This window comes from Canis lupus, chromosome 24 (assembly GCF_011100685.1).
Source record: "Canis lupus familiaris isolate Mischka breed German Shepherd chromosome 24, alternate assembly UU_Cfam_GSD_1.0, whole genome shotgun sequence".
Lineage (NCBI taxonomy): Eukaryota > Metazoa > Chordata > Mammalia > Carnivora > Canidae > Canis > Canis lupus.
Window position 1 is genome coordinate 37,322,972 of NC_049245.1, and position 14,966 is coordinate 37,337,937.

Here is a 14,966-nt window from a genome sequence, read left to right on the forward strand (position 1 = left end):
CTGGGGGGGCCCTGCCCCCAGTTCCCGGCCCCCAGCCTTCCTTGAAGCCCTGGGGGCCTTCCAAGGTGGCCTCTTAATCACTGCCGGTTAATTAAGGAGGTTAACCAACGCTGTGGGGCCCATGCGGGCCTGCCCGGGAGAAGGTGGCAGGGCTGTCTCGCCGCGAGGCCCCTGTTCCCCAGGCCTGGCGGGGCACCGCGCCGCCTCTGCCCTCCGAGGGGCCTGGGGGTCTCTGGGGAGGGTTCCATAGGACTCCATTGTTGGCATGTGCCCCCTCCCCTTCTTTGGGTGGTGTGTGGGAGGTGCTGGCATCACTTAATGAGGCCTCCACGGCTGCCAAGGAGCGCTGGAGGAGTTGAAACAGGTTCTGGGTGAGGTGAGTTTCGTGGGCTGGGCAAAATCTGTGGCTCTTTGCCATGTGGGTGCTCCCTGGGGCCGTGGGGGGCAGGCATAGGACCCCTTCCTCCTCCCTGCCCTCCCTTGGCCCCTATGGGGTGGGAGCCGAGGATGGTGGTCAGGACTTCCCTGCTCCCCACTGCAAGCGGGTGGGAACCAGGCCAAATAGGACCACGGCAACAGGGCCCGGGGTCCGGAGATGTTGCGAATCTGCACCCTGATACAGACTTGGGCCTGGGGCTTCCATCTGAGCAATGGGGGTGGTTGGATGTGGCAGGCTCAGGCGCAAAGCTTCAGTTTAGGAATGATCTATCCCAGACAGAGCTGCCTAACTTGCTGTGTGACTTTGGGCAAGTTGCTCTCCTCCTTTGCGTCCCTGTAGCTCTGGCTGTATCAGTGGTGGTGGGACGGACAGAGTGATGACAAATGGTCATTCCTGCTGACCCTCTGTCTCTGGTAAGGCTGAGACACCTCCTGAGGGGCACCCAGACCCGATTTCTCCAGGCCACACAAAGAGGTTCTTCAGGACGTCTCTGCTGGCCCTGGGGAACCTGAGACGCCCGACTCAGGCCAAGGAGGTTTGGGAGGAAGCTCCCGATGGTGCTTGCACACTCCCTAAGGCTGGGCTGTGGGTCCCGAGACCTGGAGGGCCATCCCCTCTGCATTGCTGAACCCCACTGCCCCATCCCCCCATCCCGGGTCCACAGTGGGACAGGCTCAGGTGAGGCTGGCTCAAGGCAGGACCCTCTGTGCTTCCAGAGCACATGTAGGTTTGGGGCTCTAATGGCTGTCCCACAACTTTTTTTTTTAAATCACCTTTTTGGAAGTATAATTTACATACAGTAAAATTCACCCTTTTTTGGTGTACAGTTCTGTGAAGTTTTACAAACTTAGTTCCATATCCACTACCATGAACAAGATAGATATTTCCCTCACTCCAGAAAGTTCCCTGTGCCCATTTGTAGTGATTCCTTTTCCCCACCACCAGCTGCTGACAACCACTGATCTTCCTCAACTTCTTATTTTAGAAGTTTTCAAACTTACAGAAAAGTGCAAAAACCTTACCATGAAGCTCGGATTGTTCCTTCCCAGATTCACCAGCTGTCAGCGCTAGGCCTCATGTGCATTCTCGGTCTCTCTGCATGATTTCCACTGAACTGTTAGTTGCAGACGTCGGGCCACTTTACCTTATACACTTTAGGGCACATCCCTGAAGAATAGGGCATTCTTTGGCACAATGCACAGAACCAATGCCGTTATTATATCTGAGAGATTTAGTATTGACCCATTTTTGTTTTGTTTTGTTTTTTGTCTTTTTTTGTCACCCGGTGTCCAGCCCAAGGCCAAATTATTGAGGTTGCTGGGGTCTTTTATTTTTTGTTTTTTCCTGGTTCAGATTCCAATCAAGAATTGGGCTCTACATTTGATGGCAAGTCTCTTTGGTGTCTGGAACATTCTCCCCGCCTTTGCGTGATAGGTAATGTGCCCTTTCTTAAAGCTCCCTCATGATTCTCCATATCTAGAGCTCAAGAGCAAGTACCAGGTGCTAGGGAAGAGGACTTGGGGGTGTGGGGTATCCTGAGGGTCTTTTCTTAAAACCTTTGTTTAGAAGGAGTGGGGAAGAGGAAGGGAGAGAGAGACAGAGAAGGAGAGAGAGAAGGATAGATGTGGGCTCATCATTTCAACTTCCAATGATGCTGGAAAATTCAAAGAAAAAGTATAAATGACCCAGTTTGAATTGAGAGGGGTCTGTTAGTCCTATGGTTGTGGCTCACAACCTAGCTCTGCTCACCCCCCTTCCTGGGCTGTGAGACCTTGGGCAGAAGACTTCACTTCTTGGGACTCAGTTTCCCCATCTGTGATATGAGGATAGCACCAGTCTATCCACCTCCCCCCACTGTCTTGAGAACTCCATGAATGAACTCATGTAGCCTATAAATAACAGCGACTTTGGATGTTAACGATTTGGTGACAGTCTCCCTGGACATTTTTCTCTATACCTGCCTTAATGCATGGAAATATGTGGATATTATAGTACATAAATTGGGACACCTCCTTTTCCCCTCAATAGTTTATCCTAAGCATTTTCCCACATTCAAAAATGTAGGGCTCTTCCGTCATTTAACAAATTTTTAACTTCTATTACTATTTGTCCGCAGATAACACCTTCACCTGGCACCAAATACACAGGTACAAGAAGCATACAGTTAAAAGTCTGTCTTCCTCCTGCCTCCCTTTGCTCAGTTCCTCGTAGGACGTTTTGTTTGGCTTTCCAGAAGGGTTCTATGCATAGACAAACAGAAGCATAGATTTTCTTTCTTTTTTTCCATTCCTACAGATAGTAGAAGACGGTACACTCTGTTTATGTGCCTTGTTTTTTCACTTCACAGTAGATCTTGGCGATGGTCCACGTCAGGGCATAAGGAATGCCCTTCTTTTCTTTAGAAGTCGTCCCTTGGGGAAGTGGATCAGGATTTAATGACCCAGTTCTCATTGTTGGCCATCAAGGTGCTTGCCGGCTTTCGCCACTAGAAATTGCAACAGTTAGCCTTGTGCAAATGTCTTTGTGTCCATGTGCAAGTCCGTAGCATATATTCCTAGAAGTGGAACTGCTGGATCAGATGTCATGTGTATTTTGAGCTTTGCTCTGCCATCATTAGTCATGGCTACATGGATCGCAGGGTATGTCACTGTCCTCTCTTGGTGGACATTTAGGTGGTTCCGATTTGTCTTTCCTGTAAACAATGCCACAGTGAACATCTTTGTGCAGCTGTCTTTGTGTGCAGGAGAAGGCTGCTTGGTGGGGAGGGATTCCTGGGAATCTGGGGACAGACCCACAGAAGTGTTGAGAAATTTAAACCAAAAGGGGCCGGCCTGTGGGTATGGTGATGGTTGGAGTGGCTGCCGGTGGGATCCTCATAGGAACAGACTCCGCTAAACTCTGTTAGTGGAGTGTGATCTAGGATCTTCAACTTGGGGCCAACCTGAGGGGCTGTTAGAAGTGCAGTGTCTCGGGCCTCATCCCAGCCCTGTTGGGTCAGGACCTCTGTTTGGCTGGCACAGGTAATTTTGAGACTTGCCCAAAAACAAACCCAGAGACCCCAAGACCTGTTCTGGAAGGAAATGGGTTAGCCTTGGCTCTGGGGCAGATCTGGGGCCAAACCTGGCTTCCCCACCCACTGACTATATGACTGGGGCCGAGCCGGGTGACCTCTCTGCCTCAGTGTCCTTGTCTTTAAATAAGAACGAGAATAGCACTCACCTTATGGGGAGCTTGTGAGAATCATAGGTGCTCCCTCACACGGGGTGTTCAGTATAGTAAGTGCTCACTAAATGCTAAAGTCATTCTTCCAGAGGGGTGCACGTTAGGTAAGATGTAGGAGTCAGATCCCTCCGTCTCCGCCATCACCACTCCCCCGTCTCTCTGTCCCCCTGTCCCCATCTGTCTCTCCTTCTGTTTTGGACTCTGTCTCCCTGTCTCTTGTGGTCTCTGACTCTCTGTTTTTCTCTCTCTTATGCGGCCATATGAGCTTTAAAGTGTCTGTGAAATGCCACAAGCCTGGAAAAATGAAACTAGAATACAAAGAGGAAAATGCAAGCTAAAAATTAACAGTACCATGGGGGCAAAGCCATACCATTACACCAGCTCAGAAATATTAACAGCGAAAAATGTACTTTTTCAGCGAGGTGTGGGACCCTTTCATCCTGTGCACGGTGGCTGTGGTGAGGGCCTGCCAGGATGGACAGCTTGCCCTGTGGTTGCCTCTCTTTCCAATTTCTTTGGACCCAGTGGAGCCTTGGGCCTGGAGAGCAGAGATGCTGGCCCCAGCTGGCCACAGAGTCCCTTCATCTCTGTCATGTCCTCGCTGCGGGACCCTGGGTAACGGCAGAGTCAATTAGCGATTTATTGAGCACCTGCTGCGTCAGGCCCTGGGATGCAACCGTGTACAAGACAGACAAAAGCCCTGCTTCGTGGCACTTAGGTCATAAAGGTATGCATATGGAAGATATAGAAGTGAGTGAACCAATATGCAGAACAATTTTAGATAGTGCTAAGTTATCTGGCTAACATAAAATATGGTTATATAATAGAGAAAGATAGGGGTGGAGTTACTTTGCCCTGGGGTAGGGGTCTGGGAAGGCTGCTCTGACCTGAATTCAGGGAACAGAATGATGAAAAGGATTTGGGCATAGAAAGTTCTGGGAGAAGGGCATTCCAGAAGAGGGAACAGCAAGGCAAAGGCTTGGGGTCCAGTCATGATTGGAAGCTTTCAGAGGAGGAAAAGATCTCAGAAGCAAGACCGTCTTTGCCAAGTGTTTTAAACAAGTCACTTGCCCTCTCTTAGCCTCTCTTCCCCTTATGTAAAAATGTAAAATGGTTAAATCCAGTAGTGGGCCAGAGTCTCTCTGTATTAGGGAATGATTGGGGTTTGTGAGGATTTGTCTTGAAACTGGGCACAGCAGGACCACTCTTTGCACTTGTATTACTTGGAGCAGCTTTTGGGGGGTGACAATGGAGATTGTTTAGGGCCAAAAGCAATGCTCCAGTCTCCCCATGGCTCAGACCCTGATTTCAGGAGTTAATAGCCTAAAGCACTCGGCATAATGCCTGGCACAGAGCAAGTAGACAGGAATGGGGAGGGCATTCCAGGTGGGAGGAAAGGCGTGGAGATGGGAATGTTTAAGGCGTGTTAGGGGAAGAGTGAGGAGACCAGCTTGGCTGGTGGGGAGGGGTGAGAGACGAGGCTGGAAAGACAGGTTGAGGCCCAGGATGAGACCTTGAATGGCATGCAAAAGGAGGGTGGGCCTTAGCTCGCAGGCAGCGGGGAGCCATCATACGTTCTAGAGCAGGAGAAGCCACGGAAATGGTTTTTGTTTTTGGTTTGGTTTTCAATGAAATATTTTAGACATTCAAAAAAGTTTAAAGGAGAATAAGATAAGCTTCTGCGCAGCCATCATTCAGCTTAAGAAGAAAACACCCCAGAATAGGCAACAACCCCAGAAACCCCTCCCCTGCTGTCTCTCTCCTAAAAGTTGCTGCCCCCCCCGGATTTGGTGTTCAGGATCCCAGGCACGTCTTTGTCCTTCTGTTGTTTGTTCGCGGGAGGTATAAAGTGCGCGTCCACCAAGTGCACGGATCTTACTTACACAGTTTGATAGCTCATGGGATCACCACCTGCATCCCGTCATTGACCGATTCTAGCACTGGGTCTTGCTGTTCTTGAACTTCAGATACGTGGAATCATCCATATGTCCTGTTCGGTATCTGGCACTTTCACTCAATATTGTGCCAATGAGAGGGCTCCGTGTTTTGCGTCAGGGGTTCGTTTCCTTTCCCCGACTATGTCGTAGTCCGCTCTTTACACAGACCACAGTTCGTTTAGTCACCCTACTGTCTATGGAGAGGGACATGCCTTCCAGTTACCAGCATTTTGAATAGTGTTGCTGTGAACCTTCTCGTGCGCGTCTCTCATGGGCATAAGAACACATTTCTGTTAGTTTGTGTTCAAGAAGGGAATTGCAAGATGATGGGATATGTGCATATTTAGTTTTGATAGCTGTGGCCAGTTTCCCAAAGTGGTTGTGCCACATCTTTATACTTTTACACACACACACACACACACACACACACACACACACTTCCCTGAGGTTCGGGGGCCCTGCTTCGGTGGTGGGTGTGATTGTACAGATGGCGTCACTTGTACATTCACTTCTGCAATTCGCCTTTTTTTCCACTCAAAGTTCTGTTCTGGAGATCTGCGCCCGGTGGTATAGCAGCTCGAATGCATCGATTTGTTCTCAGCGGAGGGTCTGTCGTGTAAACAAACTGCAGTGCTCTCCTCCTAGCTCCTGTGCATGGATAGTTAGCTTATTCCCCCAGGGATTCTCTTTCTGGATTTTCATGATCATCTGATATGTGTTGGGTCCAGCCAGTGAGAATGGGTGTGGGGGAGCTATTGCATCTGTCCTGATGGGAGGTGAGGTCGAGGGGCTGCTGGTACAGATGGAGTTGAAGGACATTTAGGGAACTTGATTGTGGTGGGGGTGAGGGAAGGAAGGAAATGAGACTGGGACTCTGGGGGCTAGAAGCCCAGGGTTGAATCCCTCTTCCCACTTTCTGGATGGGTGACCTCATCACAATCTCGGTTTTCTGGTCTGTACTTTGGGATCATTCACCTGGTCTGGCAGGATGGGTGTGGGGGTTAAGGGAATAGAGACGGTTGGTCGTGGACGTGGCAGGGTTTGAATCCGTTTATTAGCTGGCTGACTTTAGGCTCCTTGCCTCCTCTGAGCCCTATCCGTAAAATGGTGATAACAATACTACCTGCCTCCTGGTGGATTTCTGACAATGAAATGAGATCCTGTACGTAAAGCAGTTATTACACGCTCAATAGCGGACAGCTATGCGTTATCATTACTGTTTTCACTGCCTTATCTTTCTTTCTCTCAGAAGGTGGGTGCCAGCAGGGCACGGCCTGGCCAAGAGCCTCTCTCTTCCAGTTGGGGGGGGGAGGTCATTGGAAATCTGTGAGGTCTCACTACATACCACGGCTGTGTCCCAGGTGGGTGACATGGGTGAGCCCAGCCCCTCCCAGAGCTCGATGGTCTCCTGATCTGGGGCTCGTGGCAAGACCTGCCTGACCAGGAGGGTCCTGCTGGGCCTATGATCTAGAAAGGGGAGAGAGCTCTAGAGTGGGTAAGTGGGGCCTTGTGAGGGGGCATTTTCCTAGCATTGCTATGGATGCAATCTTGGGGGACCTCCTGGAGACAGGGTGGGTGGGGGTCCTTCTGGCTGAGCCCCTTTGGAGAGGGGACATGAGGGCGGTAAGAAGAGAGAGAGCGAGAAAGGTCATTGGGGCTCTGCTGACCACCCCCCCCGAGGGAAGGTCTTAGCAGCAGCGATGTCCAAGCCTCTTGCTGCAGGGTGGGGACACTCAGGCCACCGTGAGAGGGAGGCTGGCGTCTCAGTTCCTGACCTGTGCTGGGTGGCCCTGGGTGCCTGGGGTACCTGCTCCGTGCCTCGGTTTCCTTTGCTGTGAGTGTCTCAGGTAGGCCTCGCTCCCTGGTCGGCTGGGTTTCCCGGCCCCCGCAGACCCCCCGGCCCGGCCCCCTTGCCTGCATGGAGGCTGAGGCCAGGGCTCGGGGCCAGGGCCGCGCACCTTGACAACCCGCCCACGTCAGGCACAAAGGCCCATTGTTTGGGCCCACGTTGGCGGGGAAGCGGGCGGGGAGCAGCCGCCTTTCACCCAACCCGCTTGTGGTCGGCGGGGACTGAGGAGCCATTCACAGAGGCCCCCGCCCCCTGACCGGGCACCCGGCCAGGCCGCCTCCCGGGCAGGCACCCTTGCCAAGCTGGCGGCTCCTCCTCCGAGCCGGGCCTCAGTTTCCCCAGCTGAAGAAAGGGCAGCAGAGTGGCTCCGGTGGGGCGGGCAGAGATAGCTCTCTGACCTTGCTGCCCTGAGATCCACTTCTGTGGGGCCGTGGCTCCACCTGGCCCCGAGAGGTCCCTTGGCTGCACCTGAGGAGGCCACGGGCACCAGGGCTTCGGGGCCTAACAGGCCTTGGTTCGAATTCTGGGTGATTTGGGGGTGAGTCTGTTCACTTCCATGGACCTTAGTCTCTTCATCTGTGAAAGGAGACTTGGAATCCACGACCTTCAGTGTAAAATGAGAAAAGGTGCCACAAATGGCATTTATTTGCTCATTCATTCAAAAATACATCCTGAGTGTCAACCATGTAGATGACTGATGATAGGATTTGGGAGCAAAACGAAATACAGTGCCCCTTGTTCAAAATAAGAGTTTCTGGCATAAGATGGCACCGGCATGAAACCAAACATGGGAACTTCCAAGCGTGGGACTCTGTGTGATGAGGCCCACCCCAACGGCGCCGGGCACTGTTCCAGGCTTGGGGACACAGCTGATAAACAGAGGAAAGTGTGTGTCCTCATGGAGCTGACAAGCTGTCTCAGGGGGACCCAGGGCTTCCTTGGGGGCTGCCTGGTAGATCTTTCTAAAGCCAGGTGCCCCTGGAGGCCTGCTCCTCGTGGGCCTGCTGGCCAGGCCATGCAGAGTGAGCTGGGGCACCCAAGCTTCCCATCGAGGCTTTGGTGTCAGTGACCGCACATCAGGCTGGGCACCCACGGGAGGGATGGCTGACATTTACTGAGTGCAGAGTCCATGCTGGGGCTGATTGAGATGCTCTTCCCAGTTAATGCGGATCATCTTTGTAGCAGCCCCATGCGGAGGCAGGGCAGTATGGCCACCCTTTATAACAGATGGGGAAACTGAGGCTCAAGTCAATAAATGGCAGAGGCAGGGTTTAAACTCAAGCCATCTGGGGCCAGAGCCTTCATCTCCTGGTCCTACTGTCTGCCAAGGGGGGCAGCGGTGAGCCAGGTGGTGTGTCCCTGGGACAGAGGCCCTGCTGGGGTTCAAGGCTGGGAAGGGCGCGGGTGTGCTGGTGGCCTGCCAGCTGCCACCTGGGTTGGCCCTACTGTGGCCCTGAGTCACAGCCCTGTGTCCTGGGAAGCTGGCTGTGCCTCGGGCACCCGTGGGGCCTGAGTCACAGCAGAGCACACCCTGCCACCCTGCCTACCTCCCGCCTGGGGCTGGGGACAGGTAGGCCCTAGAAGCAGATCCCGAGGCAGGAAGTCACATTTGTGCCCACTGTCCGGGGCAAGAGAGAGGCACCTGCTTGGAGCCCCAGTAGCACATTTCTGCCTTGTCTCACTGAGCCCAAGCTCACCCTTCTAAGTTATCCCAGGATGGATTAGCTGGTTGGTGAGTTACTGAGCTCCACGTCACTGGGAGCATTCAAGGCAGGATAGCCTGTCAGGGTGCCGAGGAGGGTTGCTGTAGCAGATTGGGCCTGGCGTTGGAGTATGTGACTTCCAAAGCCCTATGCTTTGTTCGTGTACTTATTTTTGAGTAGATACTATGAGCAAATGGCACAAAACCCCATTAACTGATTTTTCCCCCAGAGCTAATTTACGTACATACGAACAAATATACATTGTCCTTTCCTCCCTCCCGCCTTCACACACAAATGATAGTCTGCTGGTTTATATTCCCTTCTGCTCCTCATTTTATTTCTGTTTTACTTGACAACTTATCTTGAAGGCTGTTCCAGATAGCACACACAGAGTGTGCTGCCTCACACCTCTTACCGTGCCGCATGGTATTCCTTCCCCTCTTCTCAATAATCCGTATAACACATTTAATTAAAAATTATAACAAATTTAATTACATTTCAATCCTGAATTTTGCATTTTGGGATTGGTACTGTGCTTCACTTTGGTGATGGCCTGATGACATTTTCAAAGTTTGACTGGAAACTGTAAGCTCTTCCTACATCTGCAGTGATTTTTTTTGTGGTGGTGAGGGGGGGGAGTCTGTTTTTGGTTGAGATTATACAAGAAGTAAAAGAGAGTGAGCAAGCGAGAGCCTTTCACCCACACACCTCCATGCCAGGCACTGATGATCTAATGGTGAACCCCACAGGCATCAGCTCATCCACCTGTAGTGTGGCCAGGCTGTGGGAGGAGGTGCCCATGTGTGGAGCCAGGGAGCCCAGAGGAGAGGACTTCCTGTGCATGTGTGTGTGCGTGTGTGTGTACATGTGTGAGGGGTCAGGGGTGGCTCCTCAGAGGAGAGACTTCTTAGGTGGGGCTTTAAGGTATGCATAGGAGTTCATAAGAGACCTAGAGGTGGGCCTACCAGGCAGGGGGAACAACACGAAGAGCGAAACTAGTTGGTGGATGCAGAACTGACTACCAGCTTCAGTTTACGGAGTACCGACTATGTGTCAGATACTGTGCTCAGTGCTTTAAAGTCATTGCTCCACTTAAACTCCCCAGAATTCTAGGCTATTATCACCCCCATTTTACAGATGAAAACCGAGGTGCAGAAAAGCATAGTCACATGCTCATGGCCACACAGCTGTAAGTACTGGAGCCTGGATTTGGAGCAGGCAACTTGAGCTCTCGGCTGTTCTAATATTTCACAAAGGCAAAGGGATAACTGGCAAGGCCCTTATTGTTGGACCTCAAGCTCTAACATCCCCAGCGCGCAAACTCAGGTCCTGCCCCTGCTCAGAGGCCTTCACTGGCTCCCCGTGGCCCCAGGACTCCCTGGTCTAAGCTACCCTGTGTTCCCACAGCCGGCATGGTCGCCTCGGGCAGCATGAGACCTTTCTGGTGTCTGGGTGCTGCAGGCACTCCCTAACTGCCAGGGAGGAGTCGCAACGGCAATCGCGGAGCAAGGGAGTACTTGGGGCATACAGACCCGGGCTGTCCCCACCGGTGGGTTTCAGATGTGGCTGGAGATTGGACTGGATTTCAAGGTCCTGGTGCTTCTAGGCCTCCAGGCTGTCTCAGGTACAGCTCTGGTTGGCACTTTGGCCCAGCCCCTCTGGGCTCCAAGGAGCAGAGCCTGAACAGACCCGGGCCCCATCCATCTGTTTTTGTGCTTTGGGGGGTCCTAGGCCTGAGGCTTTTGAAATCCATGCCCCTGCAGTGTGGGAATTCATCATCCCCTCGTGCAGGTGGGAAAATGGAGGCTCAGAGAGGTGAAGTGACTTGTCTAAGGCCACACAGTGAGTAAAGGGCAGAGCCAGGCTCCGAGTTTGACTCTTAACTACCCTACACTCTTGCCTCCATTTAGGGGGATTTTCTAGACTGCCGCTTGGCAGGAGCTTCATATCTCTCTCTCTTTGTCTCTCTCTCTCACCTAGTGTTCTGGAAAGGAGCAATGAGCCCATTGCCCTGGGGAGCTTGACTGCTGTGCCCAGGGACTCAGGATCAAGGGGGGACCTGGAGACAACCTGGGCTGCTCCCCCCACCCCTCCGCCAGCATTAAGGCGCAGGCCCACGTTCCCTCCTTGCTTCTCCCAGCAGTGAGAGAATAATAGTCGGTTCAAATGTCAGGCCTGCTCTGCTGCCTATGGGGAGACTGGTTGAACAGGTCTGGGGGAGGGACGGAGGGAGGAAATTATTAATAATTGCAAAGCAGCCGGCCTTACTGCAGGCCTTGAGATGAGGTGTGGGATTGGGGGCGCTAATCCTAGGGACCCAGACTGAGGGGCAGCCTGCAGCTTCCCGGGGCCTGTGTATGTGGAGGAGGTGATGGGGGGCACAGAGTCAGCCTCTCTGATTTGAGACACATGTTGGCCTTCCTGGCTCCCATCAACCCGTATCAGGAGGGCTCTGCCAACGTCAAGAGGAGGCAGGAAAGAGCGTACTGTGTGCCTTCAGAAGGAGTCTCACTTCACCCAGATGAGGCTGCCATTGTTATTGTCTTCAGTTGACAGTCGGGGAAACTGAGGCACAGAGGGGTTCAGTGGGGATTTGAACTCGGGATGTTTGATTGTGGCTAGACTGCCCTTGCTGGCATCTCCACACTCTGCTTGGGGTGGAGGGAAAGGCCCGTCTCCCTCCAGCATCAGCACAGTCCCCAGCGTCATACCCCGGAGGATGGAAGCTGGTCCTGGGCTTCTCTGAACCTCGGTCTCCTCATCTGTGGAAAGGGGAACCCGAGTTCCTTCCTCCTGGGTCAGGGGTGGCTGACAAGGGCAGGAGGTACGGAGGTAAAAGGCAGGGTTACCACCAGCCTACCATCTCCTCCCTGCCAGCGCTAGTCCCTGGGGCCTGTCCCTCCGCCAACACCCTTTTCTGTCCTCTGTTCCCCAGCACCCACTGCAAGCTCTGCTAGGTCAGCCATGAGCACGGGCAGCTCTCCGCTGGGTCTCTCCTGGTCTCTCGGGTACCTACAGGGCGGGTTCCTGGCCGGGCTCGGGGAAGGCTCACTCTGAAACGTCTTGGGACTGGTCAGCGTGCGCTCTAGCAGCAAACGGCTTGAGTGGTGCAAGTGGAGGCCACTCAGGGACGGGATGGTGGGAATTCTGGGAGCCGAGAGCCAACCTCTGGGCTTGTGGCTAGCTGCCACGGATGGCAGAGGCATGCCCGGATCGCGTGCCACTGAGCTGCAGGGCCGCCGCGTCTGTGGGGGACCTCCGGGCATCCCCCTCCTTTGCCTGCCCCGATGGACCGATAAGGCCCAGCTTGGAGGAGGAGGCGGCGGCCATAATTACAGGCCTCAGTGGTGGCGGGAGGCGAGTCATGGGGTGGGAGTGACTCAGAGGATTGCTCCACGAGTAGAGCGGGGGTGGGGCCGCCCGCCCGTCTGCCCCTCACCCAGCTGGCCTCAGGAAGGCCTGGGCACCCAGGAGGCCCTGCAGGGCCACTGGGTGCGGCCAGGGCAGGGGCTCACCCCTGGGCTTGTGACTAGGCCCCTGTGCCTCTTGGCATCCTTGGGGCTTGGCTTTGTGTTGGGATCTGGGCGGCTGGGTTTTCCCCTTGCTCCCTCTCGGGCATCACTTCTGGGAAGTGGGAATCAGGGCTCAGAGATGCCAGAGAGTGGGAACCAACCGAGAGCAGCAGGCTCCCGGGCCTTGGAGATTTACCGAACCCCAGGGGCAGGGTGCCAGGAATTAGCGAGAGGTAGGACCTCAGACACGTGTGGACTCCGAGAACCAGCAGGTGACGGTTTCTAGAACCAGTGTTTCCAGGTCCAAGAATTCATGGATTAGCAGATTTGTAGAATTACAGATTTATAAAATCAGGGCATCAGTTACAAGTGGTGCCAGAGAATTCATACATCCATCGAGGGAGAGATTTCTTTAAAAAATCACAGCAGCTGAAGAGTTTAGGAATAAATTATCTTGGTGCCTTCAGCTTGCTCCCACATTGGTCAGAAAGAAGAAATAAGAAAAGGAAATAAAAGGATGAATATTCATCTTGTTCTCTCTAGCAAGAAGGAGAGTACATGAAGCTAAACGTCAACAACTGGTGACTTGAGGCATTCGTTGTACTTGGTTTTTCTCTCTCGAACTTTCTCTGGTTTTGAAATTTGTCAACATGAAAAACTGGGGAAAAGTAAAAGAGGAAACAAAAATGTAAACATGAGGTGTAGTGTACCAGATGATACAACTGGGAGATCTTTGTGATCTATGCATCTGGAATTCTCTTGATTTGCTCTTCACAGTTTTAATCTATATGATGTTCAGGTTACCTGCTGTAGGCCTGGAGCTATTCTAAAGGCTCTGCAAAAAAGAAAAAAGAAGAAAGAAAGAAAGAAAAAAGAAAGAAAGAAAGAAAGAAAGAAAGAAAGAAAGAAAGAAAAGAAAGAAGAAAGAAAGAAAGAAAAAAAAGAAAGAAGAAAGAAAGAAAGAAAGAAAGAAAGAAGAAAGAAAGAAAGAAAGAAAGAAAGAAGAAAGAAAGAAAGAAAGAAGAAGAAAGAAAGAAGAAAGAAAGAAAGAAAGAAAGAAAGAAAGAAAGAAAGAAAGAAAGAAAGAAACAGGACACCTGGGTGGCTCGCTGGTTGAACATCTGCCTTTGGCTCAGGTCATGATCCCGGGGTCCTGGGATCGAGTCCTCCACTGGGCTCCCTGCAGGGAGCCTGCTTCTCCCTCTGCCTGTGTCTCAGCCTCTCTCTGTGTGTCTCCCATGAATAAATAACTAAAATCTTAAAAAAAAAAAAAAAAAGGCTCTGCAAATCTTAATGGATTTCATTCTTAACAACCCTTTGAGGTAGGGGATATTGTGGCGTTCATTTCACAGATGGGGAAACAGGCATGGAGCAGGAAAGTGACTTATTCAAATCGTGCTCAGTGCGTTGTTCGGTGCCTGCTGCCTGCCGGGTACTGTGCTAGACTCTGGGATAGAGCAGCGGCCAGGACAGGCTCTGTCCTTGCCCTTGGGGGGAACGTGGCAGGGGAGACAAATAACAAACAAATGAGTAAGAGTATTGTAAGTTTAAGGAGGAAAACGAGCCTGCTGCTTTGAGGGGCAAGGTGTAGGGGCTCCCTGGGATCAAGTGAGCAGGAGGGACCAGCTGAGGAGGGGGCTTTGGGTGGTGGCCTAAGGGAGAGACTGAGGCTCGTTGGGCAGCACGCCCTCCCTTCACCCCGCTGTGCCTTCTGCCCTTCCCTCTGCATCTCTGCCAAACTCCCACTCACTGTTCCAGGCCCTGCTGGGCAGGTACTTCCTCTGCTGGTGGGAGGTGGACCGGGGGGCTTCCCCAGCCGCAGGGGGAACCTGTCCTCCCCTGTCTTCTCTCTCCTCTCTGTTCCCAGGATCTGAATGTGGGGGGCCTCCATCGAATCAGTGGGAACACCCACCTGCCAGCCACTATGCTGGGGTCTCTCCTGGAGTGGGAGGCAGGACTATCTCCTGGGAAGGAAATGAAGGTCCAGAGAGGTGAACAGACTTGCCCAAGGACACACACCTAGCAAGTATTTAAGGAGGGGAGGAGTCTGCACTCAAGACTTACAGGCTGCCTTTTGCTTATTGTTTACCTGCCATCTCCCTGCCCACGCCAGCTGGGGGCCTCTTGAGGGCAGGTGCCGGGAGTCTGGGTGAGCTTGGTGCCCAGCATCCCCTAGCTCTCGGCCTGGGCTGCTTGGAGAAGGTGTGTGGAATGATTTGACCTTTGCCAGGCTAAGAGCATGAAACTGAGCTAGGGCTAGCTAGGCCAGAGCCCTGGGGGTTGGCCTTAGCCCCAGAGAAGGCA

The 14,966-nt window shown here is 52.7% G+C and overlaps 1 long non-coding RNA gene across 3 annotated transcripts; it reads right to left on the reverse strand.

Annotated features, from left to right (window-relative positions):
* Window positions 1-2,513: 2,513 nt before the first annotated feature.
* LOC119865561 lies at window positions 2,514-7,538 on the reverse strand. 3 transcript variants are annotated; one of them, XR_005377404.1, is made up of 3 exons: window positions 7,406-7,538; window positions 5,545-6,207; window positions 2,514-4,272 (listed from the first exon to the last, which is right to left on the reverse strand). It is a non-coding gene; the product is annotated as an uncharacterized LOC119865561 (long non-coding RNA). The 3 variants fall into 3 exon arrangements; XR_005377403.1 differs by having other exon boundaries at window positions 2,514-3,131; window positions 5,545-7,524; XR_005377402.1 differs by having other exon boundaries at window positions 5,545-7,524.
* Between the last annotated feature and the right edge of the window lie 7,428 nt (window positions 7,539-14,966).